Raw genomic sequence first — 21749 nt, 5'->3', positions numbered from 1 at the left:
GCCTGTCAACAACGCCATTGGGGAATTGAGTGAAGCGGTGGCCGCACCCAACAAGCCTGCCAGTGACATGACTCCAGCAACCCCAATCCCAGCACCATGGCGGTCACGCCGGACGATCAGGCCCCCCCGACCATTACAGCCCCCAACCTCCCACCAGTTTCCCACCCCCCTTTTTTTTACAGCCCTCCATTCACCCCGGGGTCAGTTCTCAAAGAAGGGGTGAATGAGATAATATGGATTCTGTCACCAATGTGTATATGTATATATTGTGGTATAGGATGGTTGTGATTGGCTGAGAGAGTAGCCACGCCTACTGGCAGGTCCTAAAGGGTTGCTCCTAGCCAGACCTAGATCATTCTGGATTGGTCGACCTGCATGCTCCAGTCTTCTAGTTAATAAAAGCCTTGGTTTGGATCAACAAGCCTTTGATTCTTTCGACGTGCACTACACAAGGCAACCTTGGGTTTGGTTTGAAAAGGGTTAAGGACCTTGCTGGTAAGGGGAGCAGAGAGTTCAATCTGTTCCATGTTTTTGAGGTTTTAGGAAAGATGTTGTCAAGCACAAAGAAGAGATATAAAAGATGACATTTTGTGCTCATTTTCCACCATTTGAGTTTAATTTTGACACTCACAAATTTTGATTGCTCATGTTCACATGTTGTTTCTTCATTTACATCTAAAAGATAAAACCAAGACAATTCTATGCTCCATCAAACCTTGAGTAAATAGTCTTTCCACATTGATATACTGTACCTTCCAAGTTTGATCATTCATGCAATTTTCATTTTAAGCTTGATTGTGGTCTCAATTTTTATTCAGAGTTGGCTTCGTTGTGAAGCAGCTGCTTATTTAAGCAATTTTTCTGATAGTACATTTGGCCATGTGGAATTATGAAAGTATAATTGACAGATAGCACATGATTGCAAAGGCTTCATGACTCAGTCAGATGCACACACAGTATCTCTAAATACCAACCTGATAGATCATTTTCTCAAACAATTAGATAGTTCCATTGAATGTCACAGTAGTTGCTTTGCAGCAAATCCAAATCAAGGACTGGAATCATAACTCACCTGTGGAAAATTGGACAGTTGACAAAACAGGAGAACCAATTAGAGCAGGTGCAACAAAGGCTTCAGCCAACATCGGGAAATGTTTTCTGATAATGTAGCTTTGTGTTAAGGAAATGAATGCAGGACATTAATGATAACATCTAATTACTGACAATATTTGTCTTTGAAGTTTTGAGTTCATACTTGTTCAGTTAAATGTGCCTGATTGTTTATTCACATCAAAGTTCACCATGCAGTGTTAGAGATTCCAATTTCTTGAAAATATGCAACTGATTTTTTTTGGAGAGATTGCCCATCCAAACACTGTTGTTTCTTCTTGTGAGTTCAGAATTAAAGCTATTAACTCTCAGTGCTGAATTTAAGATTCAAATGTATGCTTATCAAACAAATCATTATTTTTTAATGTTATCCATTGATAAATGTTCAAACATATGCACTGAACTGACAATTTTTTTCTCAAATAAATGAAATTACATTATTAACCTAGAATAGATGATAGTTGGAGGAAGCCTCTTAAGCCCTCTAAAAGAACAGAGCAGTACAGCGCAGAACCATGACCTTTGTGCTGACCATGATGTGAATCTTAACTAATCCCATCTGCTGACACAAAGTCCATAGCATTCTACTCACTGCCATTCATGTGTCTGTCCCAGTGGTGTATCTAGGGAAAATAGCACCTATGCCAAGCACTGAAATTGCAACCTCCCCCCATTAAAAACGTACCTACTTCAACCCTTCACCCACAACTATCCTTCGCCATTGCTTCACCATCCACTTCACCTTCCTTACCTGTCCTTGTTGGTTCCTCTCTCCGCGACATACTGCTCATCCTCTCATTCTGCCAACTAAGCGTCTCGTGGAAAGGGACGGAGGCACTACGTGCCGTGCACGCTTATGTGTGTAATCACCAGTCAACGGTTGCCATCTCTCCCTTCCCTGTGACCCAATGTGCGTCACTTCCGCCAACACTCAGCACTTGCTGTGTGTCAGCGAGACATCCGGTCCTTTGTAACCTCAGTGCCTGCCATCCTCCACTCTGCAGTACTATTCATGTGTGTGTGAGATAGATAGATAGATTGATGTCTTTATGTATATTCATACACACATATAGATAGACACATATAGATAGATGGATAGATAGATAGATAGATATGTCTGAGAGAGACAGCAGGAAGGGAGAGAAAAATGGGGAGAGAAAAAGGGTGAGGAGAGAGACAGACAGACTGCGGGCAGGCAAGGAACTAGCCATCTTTTCCTTTAAAGCCCCCATGTTTGGCATAATGAAAGGGCTGTATGCATGGAACACTCATGGAGAGGTTTCTCTAGCACACAGAATTCTGGGAGGGCAGATCCACTATTGTTCAATGCAGCACCAAGCCCCGGAGATCTCTCCCTGGCATCTTCTAACCAGGAAATCATTTCTTGGCATCTGTTTCTGACATAGCACAAAGGCAGGAGGATCTTTCCCTGCTGAAGGGAATAAATTATATGACTCCATTGCAAGGTGGGAGAGGGAGGGAAGAGGTAGGATCAGCAAGGTTGAGATGGTCAGGTGTTGGGAGTTAGATGGGTGGGGGGGAGGTGACAGACAGTCAGGGCTAGGATCAGTGAGGCTAGGGAGTTAGATGTTGGCCTTTCTTGGGCAGCGTCGCAGTAGGATCAGGATCAGCAGTTGGGTAGGCGGGTAATGAGTACGAGGCGAAAGGCGAGGATCATCGTTGGGCTCAGGGGTTCGATTTTGGGCGGGTGAGGTGGGGACAGTGGTGCCCTCATTCAATTGGCACCTTGCCTGGCTGCCATATCCGAGGTACACCTATGTGTCTGTCTAAGCACCTCGTAAATGTTGCTTTCATATCTGCATCTACCACCTCCCCTTTCAGCATATTCCAGGTGGCTACCACTGTGTGAGGAAAAAAATAATTGCTTATAACCCTCCTTTAAACTTTCACCCTCTCACCTTAAACGTATGCCCTCTATTACTTGACAATTCCATCTTGGAAAATGACTGACTATTGGCCCTATCTATGCCTCTCATAATTTTGTATACTTATATCAGTTTGCTACTCAGCCCAATGTTGCAGAAAAAACAATCAGAATTTGACCCATCTCTCCTCATTGCTAACACATTGCAATCCAGGCAATATACTGGTGATTTCTTCTGCACCCTGTCCAAAGTGTCCACATCATTCTTAGTGATGTAATCATGTTACTCTTGCTTGGTGTTAATGACATTTTATTTCACTGCAATCCTATACTCCGTAATTGTATTCTTTTCCTGGCAGTCAACTTGCAAAAGAACCTTATTGGCACTTTGTTAAAAATAAACTTAATAGTATGGTGACCAGAACTGTGCACAACAAGGGGTTTCAAGCCCAAAACTTTGGCTATGTATCTTTACTACATAAAGACTTGCTGAGTTTCTCCAGCATTGAATTTTCACACATACTGCAAATGTGGCTGGAACATGACTGCCAACAATTATACTCAGAACCCTGACTTGTGAATAAAAGAATACCTTACCCCTTCTTTACCCCCCCTCCCCCATCGACTTGTATCTCCACTTATAGAGAGCTACAGTCATTCACTTCAAGATCTCTCTGTACATGAATGTTCCAAAGACTCCTACTGTTCATTGCATATTTTCCTTTTATATTAGTCTTCACAAAATATGGCACCTCACAGATTAAATTCCATTTGCCATTTCTTTGCTCAAATTTCTAACTGATCTAGATTCTGCTGTGTCCCTTAACAACTTTCTCACTATCCATAACTCCACCAATGTTCATGTCATCTGCAAACTTACGGTCAGGCCACCTACATTTTCATCCAATTCTTTTACGTGTACTGTATCTCACAATCGACAAAGATTCAGCATCCATCCCTGCCGAAGACCATTGGTCACAGAGTTCCAGTCAAAAAAAAACACCTATCTTTTGTGAGGAAGCCACTTTTTAATCCAATTTAACAAGTCACCATGTATATCTCATTAGAGATTGGAAGGAGAGAGGAATTAATGAAAATTACAATATCCAGACAGAGGTACTGAGCATTTTGTGGTAGCTGTGGGCTGACAAATCTTTGGATCCTGATGGACCTTAGTCAAGGGTTTAAATGTAGTGGCTAATGCTATAGCTGAAGCAGTGATTTTAATTTTCTAAGAGTCTCTAGATTTGGGGAAGGTTCCATTAGAGCAAGTCTAATTCCTTTGTTCAAAAAGAGAGGGAGGCTGAAAACAGGAGATTACAGGCTATTTAATTTAATATCTGACAAAGATAAAACGTTAGAAACTATTATTAAAGATGCTATAACAGGGTACTTAGAAAAGTTCAAGGTAATCAAGCAAACTCAATAGGGCTCTGTGGAAGTCACGCTTGAACAATTTACTGGCGTTCTTTGAAGAACATGTGCTATAGCTAAAGGAGAACTGGTGGATGTGCTTTACTAAAAAAAAACTAGAAAGCAATCGATAAGATGCTGCATCAAAGGTTATTGCAGAAAATAAAAGCTCCTCATGCAGGTTGAAGATTGGCTGGCTAACAGGAAACAGAAGAGGCATAAATAGGTCATTTTCAGCTGGCAAGGTGTCTCATGGATGATGTGGCACACAAATTATTCATGATCTTCAAGGTGCGTTGCATCATTTATAGTTGAAGAGAACATTATCAATCTGGGCAGTGAGGACAGGAGTGATAGCAAACAGCACACACAAGCACACACAATATGGTCCCCTTTAATGACTGCTGGTTTGGCTGCATTTGATTGGGAAAATATTGATTGCAGTGTTCATTCATGATTGATTATAATCAAGAGGCCTGAATCTGATGTTAGACCCCAGAGATGCATAAGAAATGCATAATGATAGATGCAAGCACAAGCCTTGAGACACCCAAAATGACTTTGTATGCACTGTTTTCTGGCACAGAATTAGCACACACATGCATACATATAATGAAAATGACACAGTGTCCCTTTAGCCATGTACATGGATGTTCTATGATCTAATATATTTCAAGAAAAAGGGGGGACCTGATAATGGTCATATAAAAGAGCTCTATTGTGTGGAAAGGTAAAAACTATTTCCATTTGCAGGTGAGAGACCCATTAATATATGAAGGACACAATACTGGAGAAATATCTTTCAAATGTTACAGGGATCAAATGAGTTGAATACTGAACTTGAAAGAATTTGATAAGAATAGGTTAGAGAAAGGATTTAAAAAATCTTTTGAGGAGGTGAAATGATGAAAGGTGGGAGGAAGCTTAATATTGTTTACCCCGTGCCTGACTGGGTTTTCTCCGGGTCCTCTACTTTCCACCCACCTTCCAAAGATATACATGGTTCATAGGCCAGTTGGTCACAGGTGTATTTGGGCAGCATGGGTTTGAGGGGTAAAACTGCTTTGTATCTCTAATTTAAAAAAAAAATAATGGTAAGGATCTACGGGGCTGAATGCCTTATCCAAACTGTAAACTTTTTGTAACACCTACAATTTGTGATTGCCGCTTATAAATTAATTTTCAGATCAAATGCAAAACAAATGTTATACTGGATACAGTATACTTGATCGAACATGAGACATCTATGGAGAGAATGATTAGGAGTTAACATTTCAGGTTGACATTTTCATCAGAACTGGGGAATATTAGAGATAAAATGTTTTAAGAGGGAAAGAAAGGTTAAAAAAAAGGTAAAGGTTTCATTATTGTCATTTAGAAAGTTACATACATGAAATTCTTTAACTTCTGTCAACCTTTAAGGCAGAGAGTCGCCACTTTGTCCAGTGCCCCTCACAGAAACCTACAGCACCTGGGATGAAAGCAACAGAGAGTCAATGGCTTTGGCTTGAAAGGCTTCATCAAGGAGAGGCTGAGGGTGTGCTACAGGTAAGGTCAAAATCTTTTCTGAGTAATCTAGAGAAGGTAGTGGAGACAGCAGCTAATAGTAGGATATGGAAAATCTGGGACAGCATAAATGTCCCTGATGACTATACCTGCAAGAAGTGCATGCACCTGCAGTCTGTGTAAGAGAACTGGAGCTAGATCTGGACCTGAATGAACTTCAGGAGGCAAAGGAGCTTATAGCAAGAAGCTATAAGGAGACAGTCAAACCTAAGAGGCAAGCAACTGGGTGACTGGTAGGAGAGGGAAGGGAAATAGGTAGTCAGTGCAGAGGACCCCAGAATACAATAAGTATTCTGCTTTAGATATTGTTGGGGGGGAAACGATCTTTCAAGGACAAGTTTTGGCGGTCAAGTCTCTGGCACAGAGTGTGGCCCCTCGGCTCAGAAGATAAGGCAGGAGAAAAGGAGAGTTGTCATAGTGACTCAGATAGGAGGTTCTATGAACAAGATCGAAACTCCTGGGTGGTAGGTTGCTTCCCAGTTGCCAGAGTCAAGGACATGTCAGATCGAATCCATAGCATTCTCAAGTGGGTCGGGGAGCAGCTAGTTGCAGTGGTCCATGTTGGTACCTATGACATAGATAGGAAAAGAGATGAGGTCCTAAAGAGGGAATATAAGGAGTTACGAAGGAAGTTCAAAAGCAGGATGCAAAGGTGGTAAAACATGAAAGTCTACAGATGCTGTGATTATAGTAAAAGCACACTGAAATGATGGTGATTTCCAGGTCTTTAGGCATTCATAAAAATACATATTGCTGATGTTTACTGGGCCTGAGCCCCTTTTCAAAGGATAAGCAGCATGAGCCAAGCAGGAAATCTCAGAATTTGGACAGTGCTGGCTGGGGGAGGAATACAGACCAACAAAAGGTGTTAATTGGGAAAAAGTGACAATTTATCATGTCTATGTGAGGGGAAGAGGTGGGGGTGGGGTTTAACGAAAGCCAGAGAGGTTGATATTAATGCTGTCTCGTTGGAGGGTTCCCAGTCAAAAGATGAGGTGTTGTTCCTCCAATTTGTAGGTGGCCTCAGTCTGGCAAGTGCATCAGACCATGGACAGAAATGTCAGCAAGGGAATGGGAATTGAAATAGGTGGCCAAAGGGAGATCCACGCTATTGTGACAGACAGAGCTGAAATGCTCATCAAAGTGATCTGCAGTCTGCCACCAGTCTCTCTGATGTAAAGGAGAGCATAATGGGAGCACCAGATGCAGTAGATGTCCCCTGCAGATTCACACAGAGTCGGCATCAGATCAAGTCTAATCTGGGGGCATTAGGGTAACCACGTAAACTGATGTTCGAAAACTCACTCAAAGTGGGAGGGAGGGGGGGAAGCGGGTGCCATACCTACTATGTACCTCCTCAGTGCGCCGCCTTCACACTTCCCCCTCCCTCTGATGTAACAAACAAATGCGCGTGCTTATATCGTGCGGATGCTAGTAATTCTAGTGACGTTAGGAGAGTGCACAATAACTCATGGGGGGGGGGGGGAATGCCCGCGAAAGTCCGCCCTTGGCATTGGCCGTGGATTCACAAGTGAAACGGTGCTTCACGTGGAAGGACTGTTTGGGGCCCAGAATGGTGATGAGGGATGAAATGGGTTCCACACGCTAATGAGGGCAGGAATAGGAAGTTATGGCAGATGAATGTGTGGTTGAAGAGTTGGTGCAGGGGGCAGGATTCTGATGTACAACCTGAAAGTATGACCTGAACAAAAAGGAATATTGCACCTGAACAGGAGGGGTCTAATATCCTGGCGGGCAGGTTGGCTAGAACTGTTGAGAAGGGTTTAAACTAGTTTGGCAGGGGATGGAGAGGGCAGTGAATAGGACAGAAGATACACAAATAGATGGACTGCATAGTGAGATTGTGAGGAAGGACAGGCAGTCAATAGGGCAAGTTTAAGGAATTAGCTTGGGGTACCTTGTAAGCAAAATATAAAAGGTTGATGAATACAGCACTGAAGGTCTTGCATTTAAATGCCCACAGTATAAGAAATAAGATTAATGATCTAGAAGTGCAACTGGCAGTTGGCAAGTATGACATCATGGCCATCATTGAGTCATGGCTGAAAGAAGACCACAGCTGGGAACTAAATATATGTGGTTACACAGTGGTTTGGAATGAAGGAAGGTAGGAAGAAGGGGTGGGGTCGTTCTGCTGGTTCAAAATAGAATGAAATCTTTGGAGAGAGGAGACATTGGATCAGAAGATATGGAATCCCTGTGGGCAGAATTACAAGACTGTAGGGGTGAAAAGACCCTGATGGTAGTTTTTACAGGACTCCAAACAGTAGCCAGGATGTAGTATGCAAATACAGAGAGAGCTAGAGAAGGCATGCAAAAAGGGCAATGTTGCATGAGTCATGTGGGATTTCAATAGGCAGGTTGATTGGAAAAACCAGGTTGGTTCTGGAACCCAAGAGAAATGTTATCGACTGCTTTCAGGATGGCTTTTTACCACAGACTGTGGCTGAGCCAACCCTGGAGATGACAATTATCAACTGTTATGAACCAGAGTTGACAGAGGAGCTGAAGGAAAGAGAACCCTTAGGAGCCAGTGATCATAATATAATAGAATTCACCCTGCAAGTTTGAGAGGGAGAAACTAAAATCAGAGGTGTCAGTATACCAGTGGAATAAAGGGGACTACAGAGGTATAGAGGAACTGGCCAAAGTTGATTGGAAAGGTGCATTAGCAGGGAGGGCAGCAGAGCAACAATGGCTAGAGTTTCTACAAGAAATAAGGAAGGTGCAGGACAGATATATTTCAAAAAAAGAAATATTTGAATGAAAAAATTGACAAGAGAAGTCAAAGCCAAAGTAAAAGCAAATGAAAGGGCATACAAGGAAGCAAAAATTAGTGGGAAGATAGAGGATTGAGGAGCTGTTAAAAGTTCATAGAAAGCAAAGAAAGGTCATTGGGAAAGAAAATATGAACTTAGAGAGGAAGCTCGCAAATAACAACAAAATACATAACAAAAGATTTTAAGGTAAATTAAGAGTGAAAATGTGGTGAGAGTAGATATAGGATTGATAGAAAATTAAGATGGAGAAATTATAATGGGAGACAAGGAGATGGAAGAGGAACTCAATGAGTAGTTTGCATTAGTCTTCACTGTGGAAGCTGTATATCTGATTTTCAAGGGTGTCAATCAGGAAAAAGGTACTGGAGCCTTAAGATGAGCACTCAACGGCGCTCAGATTCCTGAATAATTAATGAACCAAAGAGACGGCCTTACTTTTCATGCACTTTTTAAAAATTTATAGTAATGACGCAAAATGGTTATAATATGAATATTTGCACTCTGATGCTACCGCAAAACACCAAATTTCTTGACTTGTTCATGACAATAAATTCTGATTGTGATTCTGTTAGGGAAGAGAGGTGAGTGCAGTCATATCACCAGAGAGAAGGTGCTTGGGAAGCTGAAAGAGCCAAGTGGAGATAAGTCTCCTGGACCAGATGGAATGCACCACTGGGTTCTGAAAGAAACAGTTATAGAGATTATGGAGGCATTATGATGTGGTCATCCCTTCTCTCCTGTACGGATGTGAGACCTGGACTCTTTACTGACATCACATCAAACAAATGGAGAAATTTCACATGTGCGCCCTCAATTCCATCCTTGGCATCCATTGGCAAGACCGTGTCTCTAACCTGGAGGTCTTGGGTCACGTAAAGTCCACTAGCATTGAGTCCCTGATCATCAGAGCTCAGATGTTGTGGGTGGAACATGTCATCAGAATGGACAACCACCGTATGCCTCATCAGATGTTCTATGGCGAACTGGGGACTGGAAGGAGACCTCAAGGTCATCCATGCAAGCCCTTTAAAGATGCTTTGAAGGGAACCCTACGCTACTGTGACATCTAGCTAAGAAAACTAGAAGCTGCAGCTGAGGGCAGAACCCACTGGTGAGCCCAATGTATGAAGAAGCCTACATGTTTTGAAAATAGGTGCTGCCAAAAACTGATAGAAAACCATGAACAGCATCACAAAGCAGCAGCCACTAGAATTCAAGATTCAATTAATTGTCATTGTAATAAAACAGTGTTTTAATAAAACATGAAATTACCTTTGCCTGCTGTAAAGCAGACATATTTGCCATGGAAGCAATCGCCTGAAGTGCTTCTTACAGTCAGAGAAAAAGAAGTAAAAGAGAGTCCCCCAGAGTCACCGAGTGTTCATAGATTTTCCTCCAGCTCTTCTGCAAACTCTGTAGCCGCACAGAGTCCAGATCATCTGCAACCCGAGCTCCAGATCCAAACCTCTGAGATGTTTAGGAACCCTTCAGAGCCTTTGGCACCCCCTTGCATCTCAGTTCTGATATCTGGTACCCCTTCAGCCAGTTTTGAACCAGTCTCCAGCAGTCCGCAGCCTGGTGCGAGTCTCCCGACAGCAGTCTCCAGTGGCCCACATCCTCCATGGATTCTTTCCTTTGAGTCACCAACAGCGTGCTGCATGAATGGGCCTTTCAGCCACAAAGCCCCCTCACTGGTCTGCCATTGTGGTTATTGACCCATGGGTCATCTCCTTCTCAGACAGGGAATGTTCTCCACACTTTCTGGTGCCCTGCGCCAGTCCTCCGCTCCCCTGGAGTCTGCAACTCCTCATGGCTGCTGTCGATCGTAGATGCTGCCATCTTGGGCGCAGACCCTGTTGCCTCCTTCAAAGCCTGTGTTGAGTTGATGGGAGTTGATTGGGTGGTTGGCCCCCGTGGGAGAGTTGTATCTCCACTCCTTGCTTCCGCAAATTTGAACCAGCAGCAGCGCTGCCATTACAGCGGCTCCGGCAGCAACGCCATTTTCAAAGGCGTAATACAACAACGGACCTGCAGTTCCCCCATTGTGCTTGACTCTCCACTTCCACACTGGGACTGTAGAGTCACCTTTATGTTCACAGCCGGACTGTATCACAACGTGTCTTCAATTCAAAGGGCTATCAACAAATAAATTAATGATCTTTCAAGAATCATTATATTCTGGCATGGTTCCGGAGGAATGAAAAATTGCAACTCCACCATTTAAAAAGTGATGGAGACAGCAGAAAATAAATTATAGACCTGTTGGCCTAACATTGGTGGTTTGGAAATTGTTGGAGTTGCTTGTCAAGGATGAGATTACGGAGTAATGCGTGACAAGATAGGCCAAAGTCAGCATAATTTCCTTCAGGGAAAAATTTGCTTGTCAAACTTACTGCAATTTTTTGAGAAACCATAAGAAGGCTTTAGATAAAGGAGATGCAGTGGATGTTGTAGATTTGGGCTTTCAAAAGACCTTGAAAAGGTGCTACACATGATGCTGCTTAATGAGATGAGAGCCCATTGAATAACGGGAAAGATACTAGCATGGGTAGAAAATTGGCTGATCGGCAGAAAAGAAGAGACAGCTTCCAGTTATCAGTGGATTTCCTCAGCGGTTGTTGTTGAGGCCACTTCTTTTTAAGCTAATGATTTTGATTGCAGAATAAACGGCTTTGTGGCTAAGCTTGCACATGATATAAAGAAAGTTGGAAAGGGAGGTAGGAGGAAATGGAGAGATTGCAGAGAGCCTTAGATGAGATGGGCAAAGAAGTGGTGAATACAGGTACTCTCCGACTTGCGAACTATGCGACTTACGTTCATTCGCCCATACTAACGAATTAAAAAAATAAATATTAGAAAAAAGATAACATTTGTGCAGTTTATGCTGTATTTGACAAACTATGATAGGGATACGAGGCATGTAAGAGCTAAAATGTGCCTATTTACCTTGTTAGTCAGCTTATTGGAGTTTGGTTGGCACATGTCTGAGAGTTAAGGGTGCAAATTCAATATTATCAGGGCGCTTAACTCTCGCTCATGTGCCAACTAAACTCTAATAAGCCGACTCCAATATGTGAACCCATCATGCATGCGCCAACTGAAGACTAGCGCATGCTCACCAGAATCAAGATGGACGCGTCCAGCCTATGGACCCCAGGATACCAACTAATAAGGTAAGGATGCACATTTTGGCTTTTACATGCCCTGTAACTCTGTTTTAATTTGTCAAATACAACATTTGATTAAAAAGTTTGCTTTAATACTTCAGTACTCCACGCACTTGGGCAAAATTCCGATTTACATCCATTTCAAGATACGACTGATCCTTTGATCCCAATTATGGTTGTAAGTCAGGGAGTGCCTGTACAATGTTGGAAAGTGTACGGTCATGCACTTTGTTAGCATGAATAAAAGGGCTGAGGATTATTTGGATTGGGAGAAAATTCAAAGGTGCAAAACAACTTGAGAGACTTATGCAGGACAGTCTAAGGGTTACCTCCAGCTTGAGTTGATGATGAAGAAAGTGAATGCAATGGTGGCATTCATATCTAGAGGAATATGATACAGGAGCAGGGCTGTAATGTTGAAGCTTTAGAAGGCACTGGTGAATGAAAGGTACAGTTTTTGGCCCCTTATTTTAGAAAGGATGTGATGCCATTGAAAAAGTTAAGAGAAGATTCACAAGAATAATTCCTGGAATGAAGGAACATTTGCTGGTTCTTGGACTGTACTCCTTGGAGTTCAGGAGAATGAGGGGGATCTCATAGAAACATTTTGAATGTTGAATGTCCTAGATAGGTTGGATATGGCAAAGTTGTTACTCATGGAATGGGAGTCAAGGACAAGAGGGCACAAGTTCAAGATTGAAGGGTGCCCATTTAAAGCAGAGATGCAGAAGAATTTCTTTAGCCAGAGAGTGGTGAACCTCCCGAATTTTCTATCACTGGCAGCTGAGGAGGCCAAGTCGTTGGGTGTTTTTAAGGCAGAGATTGATAGGTATTTGAATAGTCAGGGCATCAAAGGTTATGGGGAGAAGGCAGGGGAGAGGGGCTGAGAGGGAAGATGGATCAGCTCGTGATGGAATAGCAGAGTGGGCTCGACTGGCCTACTTCTGTTCTTTATCTTATGGTCTTACGGTACTGTTCGCACGTTACATATTTTGGTGCAAATGTAATAGAGAAAATAAACGTCCATTCAGAATTGTGGTCTGTAAAAAGAAAAATGCTCATGGACAATTATAATTAAATTGCAGCATTTATGATTATTTTTTAACTGCCATTTTCTCTCAGAGGGAATGATCACAAATGATTTATGAATGGACAGTTGGACTTAATTTAATAAAGAAGGCATTACCTCAATTTTGACATGAGAACAATCTTCTGTGCCTTATAACGATTGGTTACTCAAAGTATTTGGTCAGAGAAATAAACAAAAGTTGTGCAGATTCTTATCAAGTTAATTGACATTAGCACAATAAAAAAGTAATTGATTGATGTGTTTCAGTTCTAACAAAGGGTACATATATATGGCGTGTCACAACTTGTGCCTTTTTATAGGTGATGAATAACTTGCTTATTTACAGATCCCTATAATATTCTTGAGATTTCTAACATTTTTCAGCTTTTTCTTTCATGAGCAAGATTTTGAAGAGAGGAGGTGTAAAATTATTGGATCTCCTTTCTCAGCTTCTGGACACCTCCAGACACATAATAGAGTGATTTTTTTTTAAAGCATAGTCACAGCAGGATATATGGCAGGTAATTAGCATGAAACATCAGCGCTGTCTCCGCTCCATCCTCAACATTCATTGGAGTGACTTCATCACCCACATCGAAGTACTCGAGCTGGCAGAGTCCGCAAGCATCGAATCCACGCTGCTGAAGATCCAACTGCGCTGGGTGGGTCACATCTCCAGAATGGAGGACCATCACCTTCCCAAGATCGTGTTATATGGCGAGCTCTCCACTGGCCACGAGACAGAGGTGCACCAAAGAAGAGGTACAAGGACTGCTTAAAGAAATCTCTTGGTGCCTGCCACATTGACCACCGCCAGTGGGCTGATATCGCCTCCAACCGTGCATCTTGGCGCCTCACAGTTTGGCGGGCAGCAACCTCCTTTGAAGAAGACCGCAGAGCCCACCTCACTGACAAAAGACAAAGGAGGAAAAACCCAACACCCAACCCCAACCAACCAATTTTCCCTTGCAACCGCTGCAACCGTGCCTGCCTGTCCCTCATCGGACTTGTCAGTCACCAACGAGCCTGCAGCAGACGTGGACATACCCCTCCATAAATCTTCATCCGCGAAGCCAAGCCAAAGAAAGAAAGAAGAAGAGGGTTTACAAACAGTAGTGTAGCAATGACCTCTGTTGAATAAGGAATAAACAATAATCAGGGCACCGGGGAGAACACACCTACTTTTCTTCCTTTCCACTGAACAGGTTCAAAGTCTCAGCTTAGTATCTCATTTATAAGTATCCATGCATTATTCCCTCTGTACCACATGGAAACATCATCCTTGGCTGTTTCAGATTGACTGGTGAATCTGAGCTGAGTTGAAGGTCAGATGTCAATATGTCTTACAGTTGACCTCTGTGCTGAACCTGCCAATGACCCTTTAATCAGGGAGTATGAGTATGTGAATTTATTGTGGAAGAGTACAGCAGTGGAACAGGCCTTTCATCCCTCATGCCAGACACGTAGCACAATTTACAGATACATCAAAATTCTCACTTGCTGCTGTGTCCCAAGACTTTAAGTGGTGTCTTATTGATATAGTCAAGAACTTCTCATCTCAAATGGGGCTAAACGTTTTTTGTTTTTGTTTTTTTTTCAGATTTTAGAACAATGGAACTAAGCAGGACAGTAGCATCTGCAGAATACCTGTATCAGAGGTTAAACAACAACAACAAACAATGGCAGGGCTTTTGAGCGCCAACTTAATGCCGCATGTGGATAATTCACATTAAATAATGTTTAGTACTTACCAAAAAAAAAACCTGATCTCTTCTTACAAAAGAGGACCACCTTTCCACCACCATTGGTGGTCCCTGACACCTACCCACCGTTGCCGCTGGTCACTGACACCTCCCTAACACCGTTGCTGATCCATGACTATGTTCCCCGCTGCTAGTCCCGTCACCTCTCCACCGTCACCAGCAGTCCCTGACACCTCCCCACAGCAGCCGCTCGTCCCTGACACCTCCCTACCACCGTTACTGATCCCTGACAACATTCCCTGCAGCTGGTCCCGTCACCTCCCATTGCCGCGCCAGTCCCGGCAACTCCCCACTACTGCTGCCGCTCCTGACACCTCCCCGCCGCCACCACCGGTCCCTAACTACAGTCTCCGCTCCTCCCTGGGAGCCTAAGGTCTCTGCTCCTGCACAGGAGCCCGAGGTAACTTCTTCAATGTGGACGGCAATGTTGAGAATGAAGTTCCCGTTGATGACTTTGGTTGCAGTCGATGCTGAAGACTAGGACACAGCTCTGTTTGGCATCTTTCTGGCCAGAAGCAAAAATTTTGGGTTTTTTTTTACTGTTATTGTAATCAGACTAGCATCTACAGAGCGTCAGAGCCCCACATGGGAAAGTGAGGTGGAGAATTTTTTTCCAATTGTGATGTCATGTCGGCGTAAAAAAAAATTGGATTTTGGATTTTTTTCAGTTCTTGTATCTTTGAATAAGGAGTACTTGACCTGTACTTCTCCGACTGAGATCCAATAATGTTGAGATACACCAAACGGCTCGCATTTTGTGTCTGTTTCTCTTTTTTTCTCATCTTGCACAACTTGAGTATCTATTTAACTTTCATCTTACCTGATGCATTTTTTTAAATAGCCATATGCTATTTCCTTCTGTACATTTGACACAATCTGCTATTCTTGATCATGGGTTTTCCATGCTGCTTCTTTCCAACAATATAATCAACTTATCTTTGTGTTTTTCATCAGGTTGTGCATAATATTCAGATAAAGTTCCTGCTGCCTCTTTTGCATGCTAAAGGATCATCTGAAAACTTCAATATTGCATTCATAGCCACCAACCACTACTTGTCAGTAAATTAGGTTTTGATATACTGGCATTCAGACATTCTATCAATTGTACATTTTAATGCTGGGTTACTGACCTTTTCAATGGCTTCTGCTGAAGTGCTTGCAAGTTGTGAAAGGATCATTTTTGTAGGTGCATTGAAATTTTCTGCTGGCCAGTTCACCAGTTTCCCATCAATCACGGTTTGTAAGCTACTCATTCTTAGAGTTTGTCAACATTTTGTTTGCCTGATGCCAAACTTTTAATTGATAACTTAACGTCATTTTCCTTGACGTGTGATTAAATATTCCAAGTGCCCCTTTCCATTCAACCCACAAATAATTGCTCAGTCTTTGATGGAAATTATTTTTTTATATGTATGTTGTATTTGCATTTTAAATTTCTAACACAATGGCAATCTGCTTCATCTTTCTTTGCTTTTCCATGTTTTGATGTTTGTTAGAGGACAAAGCATCTGTTGTCTGAAATTGCCTTAAGGCAAATTTGGGTGAGGAGAAAGTTCGAGGTCCTGATTTGTTAAATGTTTCTGTAATAGTTGCCTTCACATTTTAAAATGTCACTCTGCTTCTGCATGAGTAAAGTGCATCACATTTCCAGTAAGAAAGCTGTGCTCTTTGTTTGAGGAGCCCATCTGCCTGCTCCTAAAGAAGTTAAATATAATTTTATCTTCTTTAGGGCTCCAAGCTATTTAAAAGCTAAACTTCAAATGGTTGCTGTTTCAGAGCTGAGGCCTAACATTGCAAAGCGATCTTACAAGCAGCATTTCTTTGATCTAATTTATCTTTGCCATTTGTTAAAAGTGTGTGAACATCTCAAGTTAGTACAAACTCAGCCGGTCTTTTCAGCATCTATAGGAGACAAAGATACATTGCCGACATTTCGGGCCTGAGCCCTTCTTCAAGGAAAAATCAGAAAAGGCAGAAGTAAACAATCAGCGAGGAATCTAAAACCAACAAAAGGCATTAATTGGATGTGATAATAGGCTAGGTTGAATTGATCATGACTGTATGAAAGGAGACAGGGAATGGAGAGACGATGGGGGAAGCGGAGGTGGGGGGGTGTGTAAATGAAAACCAGAGGTCGACATTAATGGCATCCGGTTGGAAGGTGCCTAGTCGAAAATGAGACAATTGATGGGTGCTCTCAGTCTGGCAATACATGAAACTATGGACAGACATAGCGGCAAGAGAATGGGATGGAGAATTGAAATGGGTGGCCACTGGGAGATCCATACTATTACGGCAAAAAGAGCCGAGGTGCTCAACAAAGTGATCTCCCAGTCTGCGTCCAGTCTCTTTGATGTAGAGGGGATCCCAGCTAGAGTACTAGACACAGTAGATGACCCCTGCAGATTCACAAGTGAAATGCGCTTCACTTGGAAGGACAGTTTTGGGCCCCGAATAGTGCTGAGGGAGGAGGTGTGGGTGCAAGTGAAGCGTCATCTGTGGTCACAGGGGTAGGTCCTAAGGGGACGATTGGTAGGGAGGGAGGAGTGGACAAGGGAGTCACAGAGGGAGTGGACCCTGAAAAAGGTGGCGAGGGGAGGAGAGGGGAATATGTGTCGAGAGGTGGGATCACGCAGAAATGGTGGATGTGGAGGCTGGTGGAATGGTAGACGAGGACCTGTCCTTGTGTGTGGGGGCGGATGGGGCGAGAGCAGATGTGCGGGCAATGGAGGATATGCGGGTGAGTGCCAGTTTGATGGTGGTAGAGGGAAAGCCATGTTGTTTGAAGGATGACATCTCTGATGATCTGGCATGGAAGTCCTCATCCTGGTGCAGATGCAATAGAAACAGAGGAATTGAAAGAATGGAATGGAATCCTTACAGGGGACAGGGTAGTAAGAGGTGTAGTTGAGGTTGTTGTGGGAGTTGGTGGGTTTATAGTAGATGCATATCGAGAGTTTGTCCCCTGAGATAGAAACAGAGATCGAGGACAGAGAGAGTATTGCTTAAGATGGACCAAGTGAATTTGTGGTGGAAGTTGGCAGCAAAGCTATAGCTCTTCTCTAAACATACTTGTTATTTCCAAATTCCTGCATCGAAGTATTCTATCTGCAAACACGCCCTCTTAACATTTAGAAAAACCTATTTTCTTTAAATATGTCTTTTAGTATGCCAAGAAATGATCCTTTTGATATGCTAACACTGAAGTTTAGTGTGAGTATGGCCCGCGCTTTTTTGTTTAATGGTATGTCGCGCATCGGACTCGTCAGCCACAAACGAGCCTGCAGCTGATGTGGACTTTTACCCCCTCCATAAATCTTCGTCCGCGAAGCCGAGCCAAAGATTCTTTGAAGAGTTTTCTGCTTACGACTCATGAATTGGGAATGTTTTCAAATGTTAAATCGTAGTGACCCATCATTCCTGCCTTGGGTTATCTTCCAGTGCTGCAAAACTGGAAGAAACTTGTGAGCATCTTGGTGGAGATAACCAAGGCTTCAGATATGATTGTATGATGTTGAAGGAAGATTGTTTTGTCAAATTTGCAGTGTATTTTATCTCTGTGATAACAAACTTAAAATGAAATGAGACTGCCTGGGCAGAAATTTGATCGATTACAAGACTACTTTTATAATAACAGTAATAACATTCCACATTGTAAAGAGCTTTGATATGACTCAGTCCTGTGTCTCCTAATGAATGAATGAATGAGTTTATTATTGTATGTCCAAGTACAATGTATAGATGCAATATGTCTTCTTGCTGCAGCTTCCTGGTTAAGTAAAACACATTAATTTAAGATATCCATCCCAAAGAGAAAATATATATATATATATATATATATATATAATAAATATTTGTTTGTCTGTTCTCCTTGCAAATCAATATGGAGCACTCTAGAAATGTTCAAGGAGGTTCAGAAAGGATAACATTTGATGCGGAATCTCATCATCACATTGAATTTAACCTTTAAGGTCATATGAAGTTCAAAACAAAATTGAACTTGCACCAGGGACACCTCAATTAGTCACGTGCTGTGCATCACTGTACTGTTACGAGCCCAGAGGACTCCAAAACCCAGCAGCAATAGATGTTCACCAAGACAAATGGTTTTAAACAAATGTTGGTTTTAATTGTCTTTAAACATGAAAACAGAATCTCACATTAACTTATCACTATTGACTTGCTAACTTAACTTAACCCCCTTCTAATTCTAAGAGCACGTGTATGTAATGTGTGTGTAAGTTCAGAAAAGTTATTTGATTCACAGTCCAATCTCACTTCTCATTCCTCCAAGTTCTCTGGTTGCAGGCAATTCTTCTACTGTGCACAGAATTTAACATTTATAAAGTTCACCGGGCTTTGGTGCTTGAAAGGTAAGGGGATACCACTCAGGAAGGTTCTTGTCGATTTTCAGAAAGAGATTTGTTGTATGCTGGACACCCACAACTGATTCCTTTTTAATCAGCCACTTCAGTGACTTGCCGAAAAAACTTGCTCTCTCAGGGTTCTCCAGATGATAATTTTTTTTTTCAGGTGACCACAGAGTTCTCCAGATGATAATTTTTTTTTTCAGGTGACCACAGAGTTCCTTTGTGTTTCCCCTTATTTCAAGTGAAACATTAGGCAGCCAGTCCTCTCCTTTTGCATGAGCCACAAGGCCTTTGACCAGGCTGAACTAAACACTGACAACCCATCTTCAAAATGGGGTTTTCCACAAGCTTGCCAGCTTGTCCTGTTTCAGTCCCTGCTGCTGCTGCTGACTGTAAAACTGTAGAACTGATCTCTGTGTGTCTCTCTCTCTCTCTCTCTCTCTCTCTCTCTCTCTCTCTCTCTCTCTCTCTCTCTCTCTCTCTTTCTCTGAGAGAAAACCTGTATTACTCTCTCTCTGCTTGCAAAACAACATGACCCTCCTAGAACAGCAAGTTCCACTCCAGACAATCTGTGGATCCGACAAATTCTTTCATCTGTTGCCTTTTGTAAACAACAGTCCATTAGTGAAGTCTCTTGGGCACTCTCCAAAGCTTTTGCAAAGGCTCTGGGGCCGACATGTCTAGCATGAGCAGAGCTCCAATATTTTAAATAACATTTGTTTTAACATGTTTGTATGTGATCTACACTAAAAAAAACCTGCACAAATTTATCTCCCAAAAACATATCTATATACTCTGTCACAGTACATTCAGAATAAAAATAAGTGGTTAAACCCAGTTCAATATGGGCCCAAAAAAGCGAAGCAACATTGGCAGAAGCTCTTCACAAGCCCGTAGAGTGAGACAAAGGAGAAAGCAAGCGACAGCAGAGGAACATCAGTCTTGCCTCACTGTTGATGCTTCCAGACATGCAAGGAGCAGGCAGCAGGAAACAGAACTGCAGTGATATGCCCGTCTCAGTGCTCAGGCCTCCAGACAGACAAGGGGCAGGCATGTAGTCAACAACTGAGAGTTTTATTTCCCAGGCAATGTTGGGTATCCTGCTAGTAATAAATATAAAAGAAAAGAAAAGAAAATGAATAACAAATATTGTTCATTGGTTCAGAGTTAGTAATTGAGTAGTCTAGGAAAAAATCTCTTTTGTCGCCTTGGTCCAGTCCCTCCCAACTATATCCGGGATACTTTTATTTTATTTTATTTAGACATACATCAATGCTACAGGCCATTTCAGATGTTGAGCCTGTGCCGCTCATTTATTCCCAATTAATCTATAACTCCCTGGTACATTTTGAATGCTGGGAGGAAACCGATGCCCCCAGGGAAAACCCTCGCAGACATAGGACAATAAACAGGATACTGAACAGGTGTATCTCGGTGGTTAGACTCACAAACCCATGAAGATAAATAGATATAAAAGGTAGTTAAGATTGCATATGAGCAGTAGCCTTTATTGGTTGAGGCATAGAATGCAAGTCATGCTAGAACTGTGTATAACATTAATTAAGCTCTATCTAGGTGCAGTTCTGTTCACAAGATGGATAGGACTGGATGGTGCAGAAGAGATGTACAAGTTGCTAGAGCTGAATAATTGCATTTATAAGGAAAATCTGTTCACAAGGACAAAGGAGACTTAGGGGAGATTTAATTGAGGTGAATGAATGATGATTTGGATTATGAAATTAATGGCTTTGTGATCAAGTTTGGAGATGAGGCAAAGATAAATAGAGAAGCAGGCTGTATTGAGGAAATGAAGGCTGCAGAGGACTTGCACAAATTAGGAGAATGAGCAGAAAATTTGCAAATGAAATATAATGTCAGAAAGTGTACGGTCATGCACTGGTAGAAAATAAAATGGGGTGAAAATTGAAAATACCCAAATGCAAAGGGACTTGGGAGCTCTTGTGTCAGAATGCTCTCCACAGTACACCTGTAGAAATTTGCAAGTCTTTGGTGACGTACCGAATCTCCTCAAAATCGCGGCCTTCTTCATGATCGCATGGACATGGAGGCTTCAGGACAGAACCTCAGAGATGTTGATACTCAGGACCTGAAAGTGTTTGACCCTCTCCACTGCTGACACCTCGATGAGCATTGGTTTGTATTCTCCTGATTTCCCCCTCCTGAAGTCCACAATCAGATCCTTGGTTTTGCTAATGTTAAGAGCAAGGTTGTTGGTGCGACACCACTCAACGAGCTGATCTCTCTCCCTCAAACTTGCAAGTTGAGAGTGCTGAAAAAGGCAAATGCAATGCTGCAAGGGGAATACAATATAAAATCAGGGATGTGATGGTGTGGGTTTATAAGACATTGGGGAGACCTCACAGAATATTGTAAGCAGTGTAAGGTAAAACATCATGAGATGGGAATGTGTAAGGAATTACCCTGTGCAGGGCTGTAACAAGAAGGGGAGGTGTCCTTGTACTCCTGTTAGGTAAAACATCATGAGATGGGAATGTGCAGGGCTGTAACAAGATGTGAATGCATCCTTGTACTTACAAGATAAGAGAGACATTGATGGATTGAGAGGCAGGAAGCTAGCAGGGAA

General features: G+C 42.4%; 1 long non-coding RNA gene across 1 annotated transcript in view; it reads left to right on the top strand.

The window, feature by feature from the left end:
- LOC138743991 (uncharacterized) overlaps positions 1-14750 on the top strand; it is a 45582-nt gene extending 30832 nt beyond the window's left edge. Inside the window, exons 2-3 of the long non-coding RNA XR_011345171.1 lie at positions 5831-5956; positions 14612-14750. This is a non-coding gene — a long non-coding RNA (uncharacterized lncRNA). The remainder of the gene's footprint in view (positions 1-5830; positions 5957-14611) is intronic.
- The last annotated feature ends 6999 nt before the right edge of the window (positions 14751-21749 follow it).

Source organism: Narcine bancroftii, chromosome 10 (genome assembly GCF_036971445.1).
Source record: "Narcine bancroftii isolate sNarBan1 chromosome 10, sNarBan1.hap1, whole genome shotgun sequence".
Lineage (NCBI taxonomy): Eukaryota > Metazoa > Chordata > Chondrichthyes > Torpediniformes > Narcinidae > Narcine > Narcine bancroftii.
This window is presented reverse-complemented; position numbering and strand designations above follow the sequence as displayed.